We start from the raw sequence: 5,018 nt of genomic DNA on the forward strand, positions 1-5,018 counted from the left end.
GTTCCTTGACCTCAAATGTAAAAAGGGGTCACCGACCTCGGTCAAATTGTATCCATAAAATGTTAACAAATGAGTCAGCAAATGTAAACAAAAGGGTGTTGTCTGAGCTAAATGTGAACAAAGGTTGTGGATTAGATTAAATGTGAACAAAACTATCATTGACCTGATAATGTAAACAAGGCTTAATGTAAAGATTCGGATATTTCTTCTGTTTTTATCCTTCCAAATTGCAATGATACATACATATGTATAAAATGTTAGGTTACAGCTGAACTTAGCTCTTCCTTACTTATTTTAATACTTATTGTACATATTTACAGATTTCTGTACATAGACATTCATTGAAAACGCTTAATAATATGCTCGACCTCGTAACAAAAATAAGATCCTTTGTTATGCCAGAGAATAGGGAATGAAACTCGTCTGACGATACAAACAAAAATATATTTACAAATTTTCAGATAACATTGAACGCACTTTGACCTCAAACAGTGTCATACAAATATGTACGTTTATTTATATACATATATTCAACCATCATATATGTATGTATGTATATTCATACAGTTGTCCACAAAAATATGGCAGGTTCCCATGTAGTAAGATATCGCTTTCAAAGTTTCAATAAAAAATGGTTTAAAGAACAAAAAAATATTCATATTTCTTTATAGTATTTTAGCCCGTTCTGTGTACCGCTATTAGAACTCGTMATTTACATATGAACCAAAAAAGCTACCACACACAGCTAAATATAYTTTTCATATTGACACTTCTGTTATTTTGCGCACAACTGTACATTTCAACTAATTATTCATGACTCCCWAATTTTAGCYGCCGRCTTTTGTCACACTTTCTGAAATTTWATRARACAAAGCGACAGAAACATACTACACGCTAATCGATTACCTGATAGACAGTAAGTGCTAAAGCACTTATATAAAAACATATGTGTAATGACGATAATGACGCTTATCGACTATTTTGCAGATGCACAGACATTGGCGAAAGGCTGTTAGATAGGGTCGCCTTAGTAACTATGTTAAATATCAAATGGCGAGATATACAAATTGTATATACATACATATGTACATGTACATATGTACGTTTATTTATACCCTGAATAAGATATGTATGTTAAGTTTGCCACGAGGTTTGTAACGATTAGAAGGTCAACAACCTATAAAGTATATTGTACATACTGTATATGAATGATCAGTGTGACGATTTGAGTTGATTTTGGCCTGTCCATCCGTTCATTTATCCATTTTTCGGTTTTCATATACGCAAATTAGTTTCTCAGTTTATTGAGACATCGAGCTAGAGTTTTGCTTGCACAGTCCTTATCTYCTCAAGAAGCTGCTCAATTGTCGGACCACTGTAGAATATCAGACCAACTGTTTTTGTATATTTTTTGACGAGATCATTAATAAATATTAAGTTCTCTTTTTAAAATTACKAAAGAAAAAACACCGCTCCAGCTCTTAAAGAGTTCAAAGTGGTTTGAGTCTAGGCTAACAGTTAGCTGTGTTACACACCATTGATTCAAAACGCATAAAATTTCATGTTATCCATAAATAAAAGCATGGCAGCCAGAATTTCCACCTGACTTTTTCAGTTACCTTTACAGACTCAGTTATGACTTACTGTACTTACTTACTTAGTCTGTACTGTTCGCCGTGTTCAGAGTGCATTAAAGACTCTAACGTATTGCCCTTGGGAAACAAAAATTACATTTGGCGGTAGTTTAAGTGTGGAAAATTTAACACTACTCTGATAAATGGAAAGCTGTCTGTATCAGTCTTAATCATGACAAAACCGAGAGGTCTCAGCATAGGCGTAGGTCAGTCCGTGCTATAGAGAATACTTAAATTGGCTCCCAAGAAGTAATCCCAAAAGAAAAAACGCAGAAGTAATTCCATGATAAGTTTGTCAAGAACGATATTCGATATACAGCTCTTGTCCAACCGCTTATCTATAATCTCTGCAGAAGGGAGCGATCCGCATTAAGGTATGAAATAGTGACATAAATTAAGCGGAAGGCCTACCCTTTGCTTTGGAATTGATCTCAATAAAAACTGTTAGTAAAATTAGTGTATTTTCTCAAGCTACTTATTCACAACTTTCAACAGATTTTTTACATGGAATCCATAAAGAAAATGTGAACTAAGCGAGAAAAACGGTTCTAAGCTCGTTTTTTTTAGGGAAAAATTGTTAAACTTGAAATTCAACTAGAAAATAAATGTGTACCGTCTACCTCAATAGTACGTTGCGATTTTTATAATGAATAAAAATATCGAACAAAGAGCTTGTCCCAAATTTTGTATTTCTAACCAAATTTCGTGTGCGGTATCGTTGACAATGTTGGAAAAGGCTTACGATGATACAGTTTAATCAAARACACAAGCCTTAGGGTGRTACAAAGTCTTCAAAGACGGTCGAGAGATCGTTAAAGGCATGCCTCGGTCTGGACGACCTTCGRCCTCTTCAACTGATGAAAGTATTAAAAATGTGAATGAAATGGTGATTGAAAATCATTAGGCAAGTGTTAGAGAKATGGCAAGGRGCTCGACTTCTCTCGCGTGTCCGTTCGAATGATTTTGTTGGATATTTTGGGTATGAAACTCGTTCTGAATTTTTTTCTAAAAGTGTACCATTAACAGGTCTCTTTGGACATGCTTGATCGTGCGAATTTCGATCTCACATTTATGAAGAGCATTTTAACTGCCGATGGGACAAGAGTTTTGACATGCAACAATCATCGGAATGGAACCTGCTTTCAGTCGATCGAAGTGATAAAACGAAATTGTCTGAAGAGCTGAAGGCCAACCGAAAAAATGCTTATGAAAAGTGCTTCGAGGACTAGAAAAATCGTTGGCATAAGTATATTAYAACTGGTGGGTATTACTCTGAGGGCGACAAAATAAATATTTAATTTATTTACAATTTCCAGGTACTTTTTTGTCACGATCTACACACCTTTCTTACTCCACATAATGAGAATAACTACGTTGGACCCGCCATAGTTCACCCTTCGTAACATGCGCCTCAGGAAAAACGCGTCTAGTAAGCGCTTACGCACTTTTGTATGTATGTATGCGTTAGTGTATGTTTGTTCGTGTGCAAAATTTTGGCACTCGTGGCGCCATTGCTGACTGCTATTTCTTCAGAGCGTCCACCAATCACACTTTATCTCTAAGATACAAATATTTTTTCTTTTGTCGACCATATGTTATTGTTGTTGCTTTCGAAGCATGCTACTTCGACACACCGTTGTTTACAAGCTATTGCTCATGTTATCGTGCATAATATAAAAGCGAGTTATTGTTGTTGTTTCTATGCATGTATGTATGGCAAGTGTATGTGTGTGTGGCTCTAGCTCTTTATCAGTAGCCACTAAATAGTCGAAAAGTTGCCGCGTTTGATAAGGCTAGACTATGCGCTAACTAAACAGGCTGACGGACGTTTGAGAGCAAGAGTGTCGAAATGTTTACTTACACCCACACACWTATCTATATGTATTTTTTAGTCGAGCAGTGCATGCCTGCGGCGCTTTTGGCAGTTTTTAGTTCTGCTCGGCGGTACCTGTCGGTATCGCAGCCATTCGGCAATTTATTAATTTACTGTTACATTAACTGTCTCACGCTGGCTCGCGGTCTCTCTCTCTCTCTCTCACACAAACACACATACACGTCTACACTTTCCATTTTATCGCTGGCCGCCGCAAGCAGCAACATTCCCGCGATTAAAGTCCCGCTTCGGTGTGGAAAAAATGGCTCATCTGTACGATCACTCGCCTGCCGGGTCTACAGTCGCACGTGGGTGAGTGTATGCGTGTGTGTGTGCGCGTGATATATGTATATGTGTATATGTTTATTTAGTTTTCGAGCTGTTAAACGCAATGGCTCGTTGACAGTTGTATTTGAGCGCGCGGCCATAGCGTACAGGTGGTTCGGCAGTTTTCGCCGTAGAAAAAATATTGCAAACCAAAAATTTGTATTAAAAATTTCACAAAATAACAGTTCACTTGTGTGTAGACGAGCTCGTATACGCTTGACCGTGCAGAAAAGCGGGAAATCAACAATTAAAATAAAAGTGGGCTTTTTATAATTTTTGTTTTCGGTGTGTGTGTGAAATTGACGAAATGTTGCAAAGCGCTGACAGGAAATGTTCGAAAGTAATTCTCGCACAAACAATTGTTTTTTAAATGAAACGCAACTAAACAATATGGTAATTGATAACAATACTAGAAAAGCGTATTTGTACAATTGAATAAATAAATAAAAGGAAAATAAAGCATTATAAAAAAAAAAATAAAAATAACAAAGCGCTTAGAAAGTCTGCACGAAAATAGAAAAAAGTGTGCGAAATCGTTAATATAAAAAAAATAAACAAATCGAAAATCGCGGTTCTACACCATGCGTACGGTTTAATTGTTTATAAACGCTAAAAAAGTATCATTTGCGGTTTTATTTGCATTTCGTCGAGTTTTGTGGCTTTGTGGCATAATTAATTTTGAGATATTTATGAATATACCGCATTACATATAATTCATAATTTTTGCATATTTATATACATATAAATGAATATAATAGATTGCAGACATTTTATGAAATCAATGGAGTTCAAATTTTAGCGAAATATTTTWCAGAAAGGTGAGTTTCAGCGTTTGAAAATATGTTTGGTGTAAAAAAATTAAAAAAAAAAGAGTTTCAGGTTTTATGAGCATGAAAAAAAATCGAAAAAAATCACAAATAATAAAAGAAGTATGTACATACATACATATGTATGTGTATGTATATGTATGTGTGCAAATCCTTTGTGAATTTGTTCTAGCAAAATATAATTTATTATTAATACACACACATACGAGTATATTGTACCTATCTTTTTGCATGTTTGGTATATACATACATATGTACATACGTATGTACACATATATGGGGCTGTAAAACGAACACTTTTTGTGAATATAKAAATGTTAAAAATAAAAGTAATTTTCAGAATTGATATTGATTAAA

General features: G+C 35.1%; 1 protein-coding gene across 1 annotated transcript in view; it reads left to right on the forward strand.

Moving 5' to 3' along the window:
- The first annotated feature begins 3,932 nt into the window (after positions 1 to 3,932).
- LOC108968893 (zinc transporter 1) overlaps positions 3,933 to 5,018 on the forward strand; it is a 34,804-nt gene continuing 33,718 nt past the window's right edge. Inside the window, exon 1 of the mRNA XM_018933228.1 lies at positions 3,933 to 4,652. The gene's annotated coding sequence lies outside the window, so the exon portion shown is untranslated. The remainder of the gene's footprint in view (positions 4,653 to 5,018) is intronic.

This window comes from Bactrocera latifrons, unplaced genomic scaffold (genome assembly GCF_001853355.1).
Source record: "Bactrocera latifrons isolate USDA-ARS-PBARC rearing strain unplaced genomic scaffold, ASM185335v1 scaffold_230, whole genome shotgun sequence".
NCBI classification, from domain to species: Eukaryota; Metazoa; Arthropoda; class Insecta; order Diptera; family Tephritidae; genus Bactrocera; species Bactrocera latifrons.